The 18,217-nt window shown below is 52.0% G+C and overlaps 1 protein-coding gene across 2 annotated transcripts in view; it reads left to right on the plus strand.

The window, feature by feature from the left end:
- The first annotated feature begins 2,173 nt into the window (after positions 1-2,173).
- The window catches only part of LOC138663556 (zinc finger protein 665-like), a 61,872-nt gene continuing 45,828 nt past the window's right edge, over positions 2,174-18,217 (plus strand). For both annotated transcript variants that reach the window (XM_069749800.1, XM_069749799.1), the window contains exon 1: positions 2,174-2,217. The gene's annotated coding sequence lies outside the window, so the exon portion shown is untranslated. The remainder of the gene's footprint in view (positions 2,218-18,217) is intronic.

Consider the following 18,217-nt stretch of genomic DNA (forward strand, 5'->3'; position numbering starts at 1 on the left):
ACCATACCTACTGTAAAGCATGGGGGTGGAAACATCATGCTTTGGGGCTGTTTCTCTGCAAAGGGGCCAGGACGACTGATCCGGGTACATGATAGAATGAATGGGGCCATGTATCGTGAGATTTTGAGTGCAAACCTCCTTCCATCAGCAAGGGCACTGAAGATGAAACGTGGCTGGGTCTTTCAACATGACAATGATCCAAAGCACACCGCCAGGGCAACGAAGGAGTGGCTTCGTAAGAAGCATTTCAAGGTCCTGGAGTGGCCTAGCCAGTCTCCAGATCTCAACCCTATAGAAAACCTTTGGAGGGAGTTGAAAGTCCGTGTTGCCAAGCGAAAAGCCAAAAACATCACTGCTCTAGAGGAGATCTGCATGGAGGAATGGGCCAACATACCAACAACAGTGTGTGGCAACCTTGTGAAGACTTACAGAAAACGTTTGACCTCTGTCATTGCCAACAAAGGATATATTACAAAGTATTGAGATGAAATTTTGTTTCTGACCAAATACTTATTTTCCACCATAATATGCAAATAAATTGTTAAAAAAACAGACAATGTGATTTTCTGGATTTTTTTTTCTCAGTTTGTCTCCCATAGTTGAGGTCTACCTATGATATAAATTACAGACGCCTCTCATCTTTTTAAGTGGTGGAACTTGCACTATTGCTGACTGACTAAATACTTTTTTGCCCCACTGTATATATTACCATGTTCACTAAATGCTAAAACTGAAGGCTATTCTGATTCTCCAGATACCAAACATGTACTGTTTTTTTTTTTTAATGTAAGTGATGAAAGAATAAATGGTGCTATTTTCTGAGACCTGTGGAGATCTGGGGCTTGGTGAGGGATTATTCTTTGTGCGCCGAGCTGACGCTTTTATTAATACCATGTTGGGACAGATACGATACTTTGATCGCTGACCACTGGTCGGTGCTCCTAGCAGATCAGCTATAACAATCACAAGGGTCTCCTGCAGACTCTAGATTGTCACACCAACTGATCGGTGCCCCGTAATCATGTGACAGAAGTGCCAAAGTGCGAAGCTAGTGACGCGCTGTCAGAGTGGCCATGTTAAGTGCCTCGGAGTTTCTTACAGTATTAAACATGCTAACCGCTGTGGGGGGATCGCAATTGCATCAGCAGAAGTTGGGGGCACAAAACAGTTGATCAGATCAGTGCCAGAGCCCGAATGGAGGCAGGGACAGGACCGATCACGTGTGTATATATGTCATCAGTCATGAAGATGTTAATGTTATCAATATTTTGAGCAGGAAACGTCCAACCACAGTTTTACCGTGTGTGTCCGGTGTCAGTTTTACAGTGTGCTGCGGGGTCTGCGACCGAAGCTGGGGGTATACAGGTGTATACAGTGTACACAGAGGGGTCTGTGACTGAAGCTGGGGGTATACGGGTGTTTACAGCATACACAGAGGGGTCAGTGACCGAAGCTGGGGGTATATGGGTGTATACAGCGTACACAGAGGGGTCTGTGACCGAAGCTGGGGGTATATGGGTGTATACAGTGTACACAGAGGGGTCTGTGACCGAAGCTGGGGGTATATGGGTGTATACAGCGTACACAGAGGGGTCTGTGACTGAAGCTGGGGGTATACGGGTGTTTACAGCATACACAGAGGGGTCTGCGACTGAAGCTGGGGGTATACGGGTGTTTACAGCATACACAGAGGGGTCTGCGACTGAAGCTGGGGGTATACGGGTGTACACAGCATACAAAGAGGGGTCTGTGACCAAAGCTGGGGGTATACGGGTGTATACAGCGTACACAGAGGGGTCTGTGACTGATGCTGCGGGTATATGGGTGTATACAGCATACACAGAGGGGTCTGTGAGCAAAGCTGTGGGTATACGAGTGTATACAGCGTACACAGAGGGGTCTGCAACCGAAGCTGGAGGTATATGGATGTATACAGTGTACACAGGGGGGTCTGTGACCGAAGCTGGGGGTATACAGTGTACATTGGGAGAGGTCAGTACACAGTAGTCCGTACACACACGGCTCTGCTACATCTACACTGTAAACCCCTCCTGACCCCACACATAAACTTCCCCTCATCCAGCACCATGACAACCAGCACAGCAGAGTCCTGCATACACTGATCATGTGACCCCTGACTCCTCCCCTCCTGTGACCTCATCACAGGTCCTTTGTGTGTGCAAAGATCAGCCATCTTTGTGGAGTGCGGCTTTGCAGGTCAGTTATGGGCATTCTGGCTCTTCTTGCAGCTACTTTTCACACCTTTCTCCCTCCAGTCCCTTCACTATAAAGCCTGGGCCTCATTATACAGCTGTACAGGGGTCTAGTGGAGGCTTTTTAGCCATTTCTCAGCCTGTAGCTCCTGGGAACAGGCCCTCGCTCCAGTCCCTTCACTATAAAGCCTGGGCCTCATTATACAGCTGTACAGGGGCCTGGTGGAGGCTTTTTAGCCATTTCTCAGACTGTAGCTCCTGGGAACAGGCCCTCGCTCCAGTCCCTTCACTATGAAGCCTGGGCCTCATTATACAGCTGTACAGGGGTCTAGTGGAGGCTTTTTAGCCATTTCTCAGCCTGTAGCTCCTGGGAACAGGCCCTCGCTCCAGTCCCTTCACTATAAAGCCTGGGCCTCATTATACAGCTGTACAGGGATCTAGTGGAGGCTTTTTAGCCATTTCTCAGACTGTAGCTCCTGAGAACAGTCCCTCGCTCCAGTCCCTTCACTATAAAGCCTGGGCCTCATTATACAGCTGTACAGGGGCCTAGTGGAGGCTTTTTAGCCATTTCTCAGACTGTAGCTCCTGGGAACAGGCCCTCGCTCCAGTCCCTTCACTATAAAGCCTGGGCCTCATTATACAGCTGTACAGGGGTCTAGTGGAGGCTTTTTAGCCATTTCTCAGACTGTAGCTCCTGGGAACAGGCCCTCGCTCCAGTCTCTTCACTATAAAGCCTGGGCCTCATTATACAGCTGTACAGGAGCCTAGTGGAGGCTTTTTAGCCATTTTTCAGACTGTAGCTCCTGGGAACAGGCCCTCGCTCCAGTCCCTTCACTATAAAGCCTGGGCCTCATTATACAGCTGTACAGGGGCCTAGTGGAGGCTTTTTAGCCATTTCTCAGCCTGTAGCTCTTGGGAACAGGCCCTCGCTCCAGTCCCCTCACTATAAAGCCTGGGCCTCATTATACAGCTGTACAGGGGCCTAGTGGAGGCTTTTTAGCCATTTCTCAGCCTGTAGCTCCTGGGAACAGGCCCTCGCTCCAGTCCCTTCACTATGAAGCCTGGGCCTCATTATACAGCTGTACAGGGGTCTAGTGGAGGCTTTTTAGCCATTTCTCAGCCTGTAGCTCCTGGGAACAGGCCCTCGCTCCAGTCCCTTCACTATAAAGCCTGGGCCTCATTATACAGCTGTACAGGGGCCTAGTGGAGGCTTTTTAGCTATTTCTCAGACTGTAGCTCCTGGGAACAGGCCCTCGCTCCAGTCCCTTCACTATAAAGCCTGGGCCTCATTATACAGCTGTACAGGGGTCTAGTGGAGGCTTTTTAGCCATTTCTCAGACTGTAGCTCCTGGGAACAGGCCCTCGCTCCAGTCCCTTCACTATAAAGCCTGGGCCTCATTATACAGCTGTACAGGCGTCTAGTGGAGGCTTTTTAGCCATTTCTCAGACTGTAGCTCCTGGGAACAGGCCCTCGCTCCAGTCCCCTCACTATAAAGCCTGGGCCTCATTATACAGCTGTACAGGGGTCTAGTGGAGGCTTTTTAGCCATTTCTCAGCCTGTAGCTCCTGGGAACAGGCCCTCGCTCCAGTCCCTTAACTATAAAGCCTGGGCCTCATTATACAGCTGTACAGGGGTCTAGTGGAGGCTTTTTAGCCATTTCTCAGACTGTAGCTCCTGGGAACAGGCCCTCGCTCCAGTCCCTTCACTATAAAGCCTGGGCCTCATTATACAGCTGTACAGGGGTCTAGTGGAGGCTTTTTAGCCATTTCTCAGACTGTAGCTCCTGGGAACAGGCCCTCGCTCCAGTCCCTTCACTATAAAGCCTGGGCCTCATTATACAGCTGTACAGGGGTCTAGTGAAGGCTTTTTAGCCATTTCTCAGACTGTAGCTCCTGGGAACAGACCCTCGCTCCAGTCCCTTCTCTATAAAGCCCGGGCCTCATTATACAGCTGTACAGGGGCCTAGTGGAGGCTTTTTAGCCATTTCTCAGCCTGTAGCTCCTGGGAACAGGCCCTCGCTCCAGTCCCTTCACTATAAAGCCTGGGCCTCATTATACAGCTGTACAGGGGTCTAGTGGAGGCTTTTTAGCCATTTCTCAGACTGTAGCTCCTGGGAACAGGCCCTCGCTCCAGTCCCCTCACTATAAAGCCTGGGCCTCATTATACAGCTGTACAGGAGCCTAGTGGAGGCTTTTTAGCCATTTCTCAGACTGTAGCTCCTGGGAACAGGCCCTCTCTCCAGTCCCTTCACTATAAAGCCTGGGCCTCATTATACAGCTGTACAGGAGCCTAGTGGAGGCTATTTAGCCATTTCTCAGACTGTAGCTCCTGGGAACAGGCCCTCGCTCCAGTCCCTTCACTATAAAGCCTGGGCCTCATTATACAGCTGTACAGGAGTCTAGTGGACGCTTTTTAGCCATTTCTCAGACTGTAGCTCCTGGGAACAGGCCCTCACTCCAGTCCCTTCACTATAAAGCCTGGGCCTCATTATACAGCTGTACAGGAGTCTAGTGGAGGCTTTTTAGCCATTTCTCAGACTATAGCGCCTGGGAACAGGTCCTCGCTCCTGTCCCTTCACTATAAAGCCTGGGCCTCATTATACAGCTGTACAGGCGTCTAGTGGAGGCTTTTAGCCATTTCTCAGACTGTAGCTCCTGGGAACAGGCCCTCGCTCCAGTCCCTTCACTATAAAGCCTGGGCCTCATTATACAGCTGTACAGGAGTCTAGTGGAGGCTTTTTAGCCATTTCTCAGACTGTAGCTCCTGGGAACAGGCCCTCGCTCCAGTCCCTTCACTATAAAGCCTGGGCCTCATTATACAGCTGTACAGGGGCCTAGTGGAGGCTTTTTAGCCATTTCTCAGCCTGTAGCTCTTGGGAACAGGCCCTCGCTCCAGTCCCCTCACTATAAAGCCTGGGCCTCATTATACAGCTGTACAGGAGCCTAGTGGAGGGTTTTTAGCCATTTCTCAGCCTGTAGCTCCTGGGAACAGGCCCTCGCTCCAGTCCCTTCATTATAAAGCCTGGGCCTCATTATACAGCTGTACAGGAGCCTAGTGGAGGCTTTTAGCCATTTCTCAGCCTGTAGCTCCTGGGAACAGGCCCTCGCTCCAGTCCCCTCACTATAAAGCCTGGGCCTCATTATACAGCTGTACAGGAGCCTAGTGGAGGCTTTTTAGCCATTTCTCAGCCTGTAGCTCCTGGGAACAGGCCCTCGCTCCAGTCCCTTCACTATGAAGCCTGGGCCTCATTATACAGCTGTACAGGGGTCTAGTGGAGGCTTTTTAGCCATTTCTCAGCCTGTAGCTCCTGGGAACAGGCCCTCGCTCCAGTCCCTTCACTATAAAGCCTGGGCCTCATTATACAGCTGTACAGGAGCCTAGTGGAGGCTTTTTAGCCATTTCTCAGACTGTAGCTCCTGAGAACAGGCCCTCGCTCCAGTCCCCTCACTATAAAGCCTGGGCCTCATTATACAGCTGTACAGGAGTCTAGTGGAGGCTTTTTAGCCATTTCTCAGACTGTAGCTCCTGGGAACAGGCCCTCGCTCCAGTCCCTTCACTATGAAGCCTGGGCCTCATTATACAGCTGTACAGGGGTCTAGTGGAGGCTTTTTAGCCATTTCTCAGCCTGTAGCTCCTGGGAACAGGCCCTCGCTCCAGTCCCTTCACTATAAAGCCTGGGCCTCATTATACAGCTGTACAGGAGCCTAGTGGAGGCTTTTTAGCCATTTCTCAGACTGTAGCTCCTGAGAACAGGCCCTCGCTCCAGTCCCCTCACTATAAAGCCTGGGCCTCATTATACAGCTGTACAGGAGTCTAGTGGAGGCTTTTTAGCCATTTCTCAGACTGTAGCTCCTGGGAACAGGCCCTCGCTCCAGTCCCTTCACTATAAAGCCTGGGCCTCATTATACAGCTGTACAGGGGTCTAGTGGAGGCTTTTTAGCCATTTCTCAGCCTGTAGCTCCTGGGAACAGGCCCTCGCTCCAGTCCCTTCACTATAAAGCCTGGGCCTCATTATACAGCTGTACAGGGGCCTGGTGGAGGCTTTTTAGCCATTTCTCAGACTGTAGCTCCTGGGAACAGGCCCTCGCTCCAGTCCCTTCACTATGAAGCCTGGGCCTCATTATACAGCTGTACAGGGGTCTAGTGGAGGCTTTTTAGCCATTTCTCAGCCTGTAGCTCCTGGGAACAGGCCCTCGCTCCAGTCCCTTCACTATAAAGCCTGGGCCTCATTATACAGCTGTACAGGGATCTAGTGGAGGCTTTTTAGCCATTTCTCAGACTGTAGCTCCTGAGAACAGTCCCTCGCTCCAGTCCCTTCACTATAAAGCCTGGGCCTCATTATACAGCTGTACAGGGGCCTAGTGGAGGCTTTTTAGCCATTTCTCAGACTGTAGCTCCTGGGAACAGGCCCTCGCTCCAGTCCCTTCACTATAAAGCCTGGGCCTCATTATACAGCTGTACAGGGGTCTAGTGGAGGCTTTTTAGCCATTTCTCAGACTGTAGCTCCTGGGAACAGGCCCTCGCTCCAGTCTCTTCACTATAAAGCCTGGGCCTCATTATACAGCTGTACAGGAGCCTAGTGGAGGCTTTTTAGCCATTTTTCAGACTGTAGCTCCTGGGAACAGGCCCTCGCTCCAGTCCCTTCACTATAAAGCCTGGGCCTCATTATACAGCTGTACAGGGGCCTAGTGGAGGCTTTTTAGCCATTTCTCAGCCTGTAGCTCTTGGGAACAGGCCCTCGCTCCAGTCCCCTCACTATAAAGCCTGGGCCTCATTATACAGCTGTACAGGGGCCTAGTGGAGGCTTTTTAGCCATTTCTCAGCCTGTAGCTCCTGGGAACAGGCCCTCGCTCCAGTCCCTTCACTATGAAGCCTGGGCCTCATTATACAGCTGTACAGGGGTCTAGTGGAGGCTTTTTAGCCATTTCTCAGCCTGTAGCTCCTGGGAACAGGCCCTCGCTCCAGTCCCTTCACTATAAAGCCTGGGCCTCATTATACAGCTGTACAGGGGCCTAGTGGAGGCTTTTTAGCTATTTCTCAGACTGTAGCTCCTGGGAACAGGCCCTCGCTCCAGTCCCTTCACTATAAAGCCTGGGCCTCATTATACAGCTGTACAGGGGTCTAGTGGAGGCTTTTTAGCCATTTCTCAGACTGTAGCTCCTGGGAACAGGCCCTCGCTCCAGTCCCTTCACTATAAAGCCTGGGCCTCATTATACAGCTGTACAGGCGTCTAGTGGAGGCTTTTTAGCCATTTCTCAGACTGTAGCTCCTGGGAACAGGCCCTCGCTCCAGTCCCCTCACTATAAAGCCTGGGCCTCATTATACAGCTGTACAGGGGTCTAGTGGAGGCTTTTTAGCCATTTCTCAGCCTGTAGCTCCTGGGAACAGGCCCTCGCTCCAGTCCCTTAACTATAAAGCCTGGGCCTCATTATACAGCTGTACAGGGGTCTAGTGGAGGCTTTTTAGCCATTTCTCAGACTGTAGCTCCTGGGAACAGGCCCTCGCTCCAGTCCCTTCACTATAAAGCCTGGGCCTCATTATACAGCTGTACAGGGGTCTAGTGGAGGCTTTTTAGCCATTTCTCAGACTGTAGCTCCTGGGAACAGGCCCTCGCTCCAGTCCCTTCACTATAAAGCCTGGGCCTCATTATACAGCTGTACAGGGGTCTAGTGAAGGCTTTTTAGCCATTTCTCAGACTGTAGCTCCTGGGAACAGACCCTCGCTCCAGTCCCTTCTCTATAAAGCCCGGGCCTCATTATACAGCTGTACAGGGGCCTAGTGGAGGCTTTTTAGCCATTTCTCAGCCTGTAGCTCCTGGGAACAGGCCCTCGCTCCAGTCCCTTCACTATAAAGCCTGGGCCTCATTATACAGCTGTACAGGGGTCTAGTGGAGGCTTTTTAGCCATTTCTCAGACTGTAGCTCCTGGGAACAGGCCCTCGCTCCAGTCCCCTCACTATAAAGCCTGGGCCTCATTATACAGCTGTACAGGAGCCTAGTGGAGGCTTTTTAGCCATTTCTCAGACTGTAGCTCCTGGGAACAGGCCCTCTCTCCAGTCCCTTCACTATAAAGCCTGGGCCTCATTATACAGCTGTACAGGAGCCTAGTGGAGGCTATTTAGCCATTTCTCAGACTGTAGCTCCTGGGAACAGGCCCTCGCTCCAGTCCCTTCACTATAAAGCCTGGGCCTCATTATACAGCTGTACAGGAGTCTAGTGGACGCTTTTTAGCCATTTCTCAGACTGTAGCTCCTGGGAACAGGCCCTCACTCCAGTCCCTTCACTATAAAGCCTGGGCCTCATTATACAGCTGTACAGGAGTCTAGTGGAGGCTTTTTAGCCATTTCTCAGACTATAGCGCCTGGGAACAGGTCCTCGCTCCTGTCCCTTCACTATAAAGCCTGGGCCTCATTATACAGCTGTACAGGCGTCTAGTGGAGGCTTTTAGCCATTTCTCAGACTGTAGCTCCTGGGAACAGGCCCTCGCTCCAGTCCCTTCACTATAAAGCCTGGGCCTCATTATACAGCTGTACAGGAGTCTAGTGGAGGCTTTTTAGCCATTTCTCAGACTGTAGCTCCTGGGAACAGGCCCTCGCTCCAGTCCCTTCACTATAAAGCCTGGGCCTCATTATACAGCTGTACAGGGGCCTAGTGGAGGCTTTTTAGCCATTTCTCAGCCTGTAGCTCTTGGGAACAGGCCCTCGCTCCAGTCCCCTCACTATAAAGCCTGGGCCTCATTATACAGCTGTACAGGAGCCTAGTGGAGGGTTTTTAGCCATTTCTCAGCCTGTAGCTCCTGGGAACAGGCCCTCGCTCCAGTCCCTTCATTATAAAGCCTGGGCCTCATTATACAGCTGTACAGGAGCCTAGTGGAGGCTTTTAGCCATTTCTCAGCCTGTAGCTCCTGGGAACAGGCCCTCGCTCCAGTCCCCTCACTATAAAGCCTGGGCCTCATTATACAGCTGTAAAGGAGCCTAGTGGAGGCTTTTTAGCCATTTCTCAGCCTGTAGCTCCTGGGAACAGGCCCTCGCTCCAGTCCCTTCACTATGAAGCCTGGGCCTCATTATACAGCTGTACAGGGGTCTAGTGGAGGCTTTTTAGCCATTTCTCAGCCTGTAGCTCCTGGGAACAGGCCCTCGCTCCAGTCCCTTCACTATAAAGCCTGGGCCTCATTATACAGCTGTACAGGAGCCTAGTGGAGGCTTTTTAGCCATTTCTCAGACTGTAGCTCCTGAGAACAGGCCCTCGCTCCAGTCCCCTCACTATAAAGCCTGGGCCTCATTATACAGCTGTACAGGAGTCTAGTGGAGGCTTTTTAGCCATTTCTCAGACTGTAGCTCCTGGGAACAGGCCCTCGCTCCAGTCCCTTCACTATGAAGCCTGGGCCTCATTATACAGCTGTACAGGGGTCTAGTGGAGGCTTTTTAGCCATTTCTCAGCCTGTAGCTCCTGGGAACAGGCCCTCGCTCCAGTCCCTTCACTATAAAGCCTGGGCCTCATTATACAGCTGTACAGGAGCCTAGTGGAGGCTTTTTAGCCATTTCTCAGACTGTAGCTCCTGAGAACAGGCCCTCGCTCCAGTCCCCTCACTATAAAGCCTGGGCCTCATTATACAGCTGTACAGGAGTCTAGTGGAGGCTTTTTAGCCATTTCTCAGACTGTAGCTCCTGGGAACAGGCCCTCGCTCCAGTCCCTTCACTATAAAGCCTGGGCCTCATTATACAGCTGTACAGGGGCCTAGTGGAGGCTTTTTAGCCATTTCTCAGCCTGTAGCTCCTGGGAACAGGCCCTCGCTCCAGTCCCTTCACTATAAAGCCTGGGCCTCATTATACAGCTGTACAGGAGTCTAGTGGAGGCTTTTTAGCCATTTCTCAGACTGTAGCTCCTGGGAACAGGCCCTCGCTCCAGTCCCTTCACTATGAAGCCTGGGCCTCATTATACAGCTGTACAGGGGTCTAGTGGAGGCTTTTTAGCCATTTCTCAGCCTGTAGCTCCTGGGAACAGGCCCTCGCTCCAGTCCCTTCACTATAAAGCCTGGGCCTCATTATACAGCTGTACAGGAGCCTAGTGGAGGCTTTTTAGCCATTTCTCAGACTGTAGCTCCTGAGAACAGGCCCTCGCTCCAGTCCCCTCACTATAAAGCCTGGGCCTCATTATACAGCTGTACAGGAGTCTAGTGGAGGCTTTTTAGCCATTTCTCAGACTGTAGCTCCTGGGAACAGGCCCTCGCTCCAGTCCCTTCACTATAAAGCCTGGGCCTCATTATACAGCTGTACAGGGGCCTAGTGGAGGCTTTTTAGCCATTTCTCAGCCTGTAGCTCCTGGGAACAGGCCCTCGCTCCAGTCCCTTCACTATAAAGCCTGGGCCTCATTATACAGCTGTACAGGAGCCTAGTGGAGGCTTTTTAGCCATTTCTCAGCCTGTAGCTCCTGGGAACAGGCCCTCGCTCCAGTCTCTTCACTATAAAGCCTGGGCCTCATTATACAGCTGTACAGGGGCCTAGTGGAGGCTTTTTAGCTATTTCTCAGCCTGTAGCTCCTGGGAACAGGCCCTCGCTCCAGTCCCTTCACTATAAAGCCTGGGCCTCATTATACAGCTGTACAGGAGTCTAGTGGAGGCTTTTTAGCCATTTCTCAGACTGTAGCTCCTGGGAACAGGCCCTCGCTCCAGTCCCTTCACTATAAAGCCTGGGCCTCATTATACAGCTGTACAGGGGCCTAGTGGAGGCTTTTTAGCCATTTCTCAGCCTGTAGCTCCTGGGAGCAGGCCCTCGCTCCAGTCCCTTCACTATAAAGCCTGGGCCTCATTATACAGCTGTACAGGAGCCTAGTGGAGGCTTTTTAGCCATTTCTCAGCCTGTAGCTCCTGGGAACAGGCCCTCGCTCCAGTCTCTTCACTATAAAGCCTGGGCCTCATTATACAGCTGTACAGGGGTCTAGTGGAGGCTTTTTAGCCATTTCTCAGCCTGTAGCTCCTGGGAACAGGCCCTCGCTCCAGTCCCTTCACTATAAAGCCTGGGCCTCATTATACAGCTGTATAGGAGCCTAGTGGAGGCTTTTTAGCCATTTCTCAGCCTGTAGCTCCTGGGAACAGGCCCTCGCTCCAGTCCCTTCACTATAAAGCCTGGGCCTCATTATACAGCTGTACAGGAGCCTAGTGGAGGCTTTTTAGCCATTTCTCAGACTGTAGCTCCTGGGAACAGGCCCTCGCTCCAGTCCCTTCACTATGAAGCCTGGGCCTCATTATACAGCTGTACAGGGGTCTAGTGGAGGCTTTTTAGCCATTTCTCAGCCTGTAGCTCCTGGTAACAGGCCCTCGCTCCAGTCCCTTCACTATAAAGCCTGGGCCTCATTATACAGCTGTACAGGGGCCTAGTGGAGGCTTTTTAGCTATTTCTCAGACTGTAGCTCCTGGGAACAGGCCCTCGCTCCAGTCCCTTCACTATAAAGCCTGGGCCTCATTATACAGCTGTACAGGGGTCTAGTGGAGGCTTTTTAGCCATTTCTCAGACTGTAGCTCCTGGGAACAGGCCCTCGCTCCAGTCCCTTCACTATAAAGCCTGGGCCTCATTATACAGCTGTACAGGCGTCTAGTGGAGGCTTTTTAGCCATTTCTCAGACTGTAGCTCCTGGGAACAGGCCCTCGCTCCAGTCCCCTCACTATAAAGCCTGGGCCTCATTATACAGCTGTACAGGGGTCTAGTGGAGGCTTTTTAGCCATTTCTCAGCCTGTAGCTCCTGGGAACAGGCCCTCGCTCCAGTCCCTTCACTATAAAGCCTGGGCCTCATTATACAGCTGTACAGGGGTCTAGTGGAGGCTTTTTAGCCATTTCTCAGACTGTAGCTCCTGGGAACAGGCCCTCGCTCCAGTCCCTTCACTATAAAGCCTGGGCCTCATTATACAGCTGTACAGGGGTCTAGTGGAGGCTTTTTAGCCATTTCTCAGACTGTAGCTCCTGGGAACAGGCCCTCGCTCCAGTCCCTTCACTATAAAGCCTGGGCCTCATTATACAGCTGTACAGGGGTCTAGTGGAGGCTTTTTAGCCATTTCTCAGACTGTAGCTCCTGGGAACAGGCCCTCGCTCCAGTCCCCTCACTATAAAGCCTGGGCCTCATTATACAGCTGTACAGGAGCCTAGTGGAGGCTTTTTAGCCATTTCTCAGACTGTAGCTCCTGGGAACAGGCCCTCTCTCCAGTCCCTTCACTATAAAGCCTGGGCCTCATTATACAGCTGTACAGGAGCCTAGTGGAGGCTTTTTAGCCATTTCTCAGACTGTAGCTCCTGGGAACAGGCCCTCGCTCCAGTCCCTTCACTATAAAGCCTGGGCCTCATTATACAGCTGTACAGGAGTCTAGTGGAGGCTTTTTAGCCATTTCTCAGACTGTAGCTCCTGGGAACAGGCCCTCGCTCCAGTCCCTTCACTATAAAGCCTGGGCCTCATTATACAGCTGTACAGGAGTCTAGTGGAGGCTTTTTAGCCATTTCTCAGACTGTAGCTCCTGGGAACAGGCCCTCGCTCCAGTCCCTTCACTATAAAGCCTGGGCCTCATTATACAGCTGTACAGGGGCCTAGTGGAGGCTTTTTAGCCATTTCTCAGCCTGTAGCTCTTGGGAACAGGCCCTCGCTCCAGTCCCCTCACTATAAAGCCTGGGCCTCATTATACAGCTGTACAGGAGCCTAGTGGAGGCTTTTTAGCCATTTCTCAGCCTGTAGCTCCTGGGAACAGGCCCTCGCTCCAGTCCCTTCACTATGAAGCCTGGGCCTCATTATACAGCTGTACAGGGGTCTAGTGGAGGCTTTTTAGCCATTTCTCAGCCTGTAGCTCCTGGGAACAGGCCCTCGCTCCAGTCCCTTCACTATAAAGCCTGGGCCTCATTATACAGCTGTACAGGGGCCTAGTGGAGGCTTTTTAGCCATTTCTCAGCCTGTAGCTCTTGGGAACAGGCCCTCGCTCCAGTCCCCTCACTATAAAGCCTGGGCCTCATTATACAGCTGTACAGGGGCCTAGTGGAGGCTTTTTAGCCATTTCTCAGCCTGTAGCTCCTGGGAACAGGCCCTCGCTCCAGTCCCTTCACTATGAAGCCTGGGCCTCATTATACAGCTGTACAGGGGTCTAGTGGAGGCTTTTTAGCCATTTCTCAGCCTGTAGCTCCTGGGAACAGGCCCTCGCTCCAGTCCCTTCACTATAAAGCCTGGGCCTCATTATACAGCTGTACAGGGGCCTAGTGGAGGCTTTTTAGCTATTTCTCAGACTGTAGCTCCTGGGAACAGGCCCTCGCTCCAGTCCCTTCACTATAAAGCCTGGGCCTCATTATACAGCTGTACAGGGGTCTAGTGGAGGCTTTTTAGCCATTTCTCAGACTGTAGCTCCTGGGAACAGGCCCTCGCTCCAGTCCCTTCACTATAAAGCCTGGGCCTCATTATACAGCTGTACAGGCGTCTAGTGGAGGCTTTTTAGCCATTTCTCAGACTGTAGCTCCTGGGAACAGGCCCTCGCTCCAGTCCCCTCACTATAAAGCCTGGGCCTCATTATACAGCTGTACAGGGGTCTAGTGGAGGCTTTTTAGCCATTTCTCAGCCTGTAGCTCCTGGGAACAGGCCCTCGCTCCAGTCCCTTCAGTATAAAGCCTGGGCCTCATTATACAGCTGTACAGGGGTCTAGTGGAGGCTTTTTAGCCATTTCTCAGACTGTAGCTCCTGGGAACAGGCCCTCGCTCCAGTCCCTTCAATATAAAGCCTGGGCCTCATTATACAGCTGTACAGGGGTGTAGTGGAGGCTTTTTAGCCATTTCTCAGACTGTAGCTCCTGGGAACAGGCCCTCGCTCCAGTCCCTTCACTATAAAGCCTGGGCCTCATTATACAGCTGTACAGGGGTCTAGTGGAGGCTTTTTAGCCATTTCTCAGACTGTAGCTCCTGGGAACAGACCCTCGCTCCAGTCCCTTCTCTATAAAGCCCGGGCCTCATTATACAGCTGTACAGGGGCCTAGTGGAGGCTTTTTAGCCATTTCTCAGCCTGTAGCTCCTGGGAACAGGCCCTCGCTCCAGTCCCTTCACTATAAAGCCTGGGCCTCATTATACAGCTGTACAGGGGTCTAGTGGAGGCTTTTTAGCCATTTCTCAGACTGTAGCTCCTGGGAACAGGCCCTCGCTCCAGTCCCCTCACTATAAAGCCTGGGCCTCATTATACAGCTGTACAGGAGCCTAGTGGAGGCTTTTTAGCCATTTCTCAGACTGTAGCTCCTGGGAACAGGCCCTCTCTCCAGTCCCTTCACTATAAAGCCTGGGCCTCATTATACAGCTGTACAGGAGCCTAGTGGAGGCTTTTTAGCCATTTCTCAGACTGTAGCTCCTGGGAACAGGCCCTCGCTCCAGTCCCTTCACTATAAAGCCTGGGCCTCATTATACAGCTGTACAGGAGTCTAGTGGAGGCTTTTTAGCCATTTCTCAGACTGTAGCTCCTGGGAACAGGCCCTCGCTCCAGTCCCTTCACTATAAAGCCTGGGCCTCATTATACAGCTGTACAGGAGTCTAGTGGAGGCTTTTTAGCCATTTCTCAGACTGTAGCTCCTGGGAACAGGCCCTCGCTCCAGTCCCTTCACTATAAAGCCTGGGCCTCATTATACAGCTGTACAGGAGCCTAGTGGAGGCTTTTTAGCCATTTCTCAGCCTGTAGCTCCTGGGAACAGGCCCTCGCTCCAGTCTCTTCACTATAAAGCCTGGGCCTCATTATACAGCTGTACAGGGGCCTAGTGGAGGCTTTTTAGCTATTTCTCAGCCTGTAGCTCCTGGGAACAGGCCCTCGCTCCAGTCCCTTCACTATAAAGCCTGGGCCTCATTATACAGCTGTACAGGAGTCTAGTGGAGGCTTTTTAGCCATTTCTCAGACTGTAGCTCCTGGGAACAGGCCCTCGCTCCAGTCCCTTCACTATAAAGCCTGGGCCTCATTATACAGCTGTACAGGGGCCTAGTGGAGGCTTTTTAGCCATTTCTCAGCCTGTAGCTCCTGGGAGCAGGCCCTCGCTCCAGTCCCTTCACTATAAAGCCTGGGCCTCATTATACAGCTGTACAGGAGCCTAGTGGAGGCTTTTTAGCCATTTCTCAGCCTGTAGCTCCTGGGAACAGGCCCTCGCTCCAGTCTCTTCACTATAAAGCCTGGGCCTCATTATACAGCTGTACAGGGGTCTAGTGGAGGCTTTTTAGCTATTTCTCAGCCTGTAGCTCCTGGGAACAGGCCCTCGCTCCAGTCCCTTCACTATAAAGCCTGGGCCTCATTATACAGCTGTATAGGAGCCTAGTGGAGGCTTTTTAGCCATTTCTCAGCCTGTAGCTCCTGGGAACAGGCCCTCGCTCCAGTCCCTTCACTATAAAGCCTAGGCCTCATTATACAGCTGTACAGGAGCCTAGTGGAGGCTTTTTAGCCATTTCTCAGACTGTAGCTCCTGGGAACAGGCCCTCGCTCCAGTCCCTTCACTATGAAGCCTGGGCCTCATTATACAGCTGTACAGGGGTCTAGTGGAGGCTTTTTAGCCATTTCTCAGCCTGTAGCTCCTGGTAACAGGCCCTCGCTCCAGTCCCTTCACTATAAAGCCTGGGCCTCATTATACAGCTGTACAGGGGCCTAGTGGAGGCTTTTTAGCTATTTCTCAGACTGTAGCTCCTGGGAACAGGCCCTCGCTCCAGTCCCTTCACTATAAAGCCTGGGCCTCATTATACAGCTGTACAGGGGTCTAGTGGAGGCTTTTTAGCCATTTCTCAGACTGTAGCTCCTGGGAACAGGCCCTCGCTCCAGTCCCTTCACTATAAAGCCTGGGCCTCATTATACAGCTGTACAGGCGTCTAGTGGAGGCTTTTTAGCCATTTCTCAGACTGTAGCTCCTGGGAACAGGCCCTCGCTCCAGTCCCCTCACTATAAAGCCTGGGCCTCATTATACAGCTGTACAGGGGTCTAGTGGAGGCTTTTTAGCCATTTCTCAGCCTGTAGCTCCTGGGAACAGGCCCTCGCTCCAGTCCCTTCACTATAAAGCCTGGGCCTCATTATACAGCTGTACAGGGGTCTAGTGGAGGCTTTTTAGCCATTTCTCAGACTGTAGCTCCTGGGAACAGGCCCTCGCTCCAGTCCCTTCACTATAAAGCCTGGGCCTCATTATACAGCTGTACAGGGGTCTAGTGGAGGCTTTTTAGCCATTTCTCAGACTGTAGCTCCTGGGAACAGGCCCTCGCTCCAGTCCCTTCACTATAAAGCCTGGGCCTCATTATACAGCTGTACAGGGGTCTAGTGGAGGCTTTTTAGCCATTTCTCAGACTGTAGCTCCTGGGAACAGGCCCTCGCTCCAGTCCCCTCACTATAAAGCCTGGGCCTCATTATACAGCTGTACAGGAGCCTAGTGGAGGCTTTTTAGCCATTTCTCAGACTGTAGCTCCTGGGAACAGGCCCTCTCTCCAGTCCCTTCACTATAAAGCCTGGGCCTCATTATACAGCTGTACAGGAGCCTAGTGGAGGCTTTTTAGCCATTTCTCAGACTGTAGCTCCTGGGAACAGGCCCTCGCTCCAGTCCCTTCACTATAAAGCCTGGGCCTCATTATACAGCTGTACAGGAGTCTAGTGGAGGCTTTTTAGCCATTTCTCAGACTGTAGCTCCTGGGAACAGGCCCTCGCTCCAGTCCCTTCACTATAAAGCCTGGGCCTCATTATACAGCTGTACAGGAGTCTAGTGGAGGCTTTTTAGCCATTTCTCAGACTGTAGCTCCTGGGAACAGGCCCTCGCTCCAGTCCCTTCACTATAAAGCCTGGGCCTCATTATACAGCTGTACAGGGGCCTAGTGGAGGCTTTTTAGCCATTTCTCAGCCTGTAGCTCTTGGGAACAGGCCCTCGCTCCAGTCCCCTCACTATAAAGCCTGGGCCTCATTATACAGCTGTACAGGAGCCTAGTGGAGGCTTTTTAGCCATTTCTCAGCCTGTAGCTCCTGGGAACAGGCCCTCGCTCCAGTCCCTTCACTATGAAGCCTGGGCCTCATTATACAGCTGTACAGGGGTCTAGTGGAGGCTTTTTAGCCATTTCTCAGCCTGTAGCTCCTGGGAACAGGCCCTCGCTCCAGTCCCTTCACTATAAAGCCTGGGCCTCATTATACAGCTGTACAGGGGCCTAGTGGAGGCTTTTTAGCCATTTCTCAGCCTGTAGCTCTTGGGAACAGGCCCTCGCTCCAGTCCCCTCACTATAAAGCCTGGGCCTCATTATACAGCTGTACAGGGGCCTAGTGGAGGCTTTTTAGCCATTTCTCAGCCTGTAGCTCCTGGGAACAGGCCCTCGCTCCAGTCCCTTCACTATGAAGCCTGGGCCTCATTATACAGCTGTACAGGGGTCTAGTGGAGGCTTTTTAGCCATTTCTCAGCCTGTAGCTCCTGGGAACAGGCCCTCGCTCCAGTCCCTTCACTATAAAGCCTGGGCCTCATTATACAGCTGTACAGGGGCCTAGTGGAGGCTTTTTAGCTATTTCTCAGACTGTAGCTCCTGGGAACAGGCCCTCGCTCCAGTCCCTTCACTATAAAGCCTGGGCCTCATTATACAGCTGTACAGGGGTCTAGTGGAGGCTTTTTAGCCATTTCTCAGACTGTAGCTCCTGGGAACAGGCCCTCGCTCCAGTCCCTTCACTATAAAGCCTGGGCCTCATTATACAGCTGTACAGGCGTCTAGTGGAGGCTTTTTAGCCATTTCTCAGACTGTAGCTCCTGGGAACAGGCCCTCGCTCCAGTCCCCTCACTATAAAGCCTGGGCCTCATTATACAGCTGTACAGGGGTCTAGTGGAGGCTTTTTAGCCATTTCTCAGCCTCTAGCTCCTGGGAACAGGCCCTCGCTCCAGTCCCTTCACTATAAAGCCTGGGCCTCATTATACAGCTGTACAGGGGTCTAGTGGAGGCTTTTTAGCCATTTCTCAGACTGTAGCTCCTGGGAACAGGCCCTCGCTCCAGTCCCTTCACTATAAAGCCTGGGCCTCATTAT

The sequence above is a fragment of the Ranitomeya imitator genome, chromosome 2, assembly GCF_032444005.1.
Source record: "Ranitomeya imitator isolate aRanImi1 chromosome 2, aRanImi1.pri, whole genome shotgun sequence".
NCBI classification, from domain to species: Eukaryota; Metazoa; Chordata; class Amphibia; order Anura; family Dendrobatidae; genus Ranitomeya; species Ranitomeya imitator.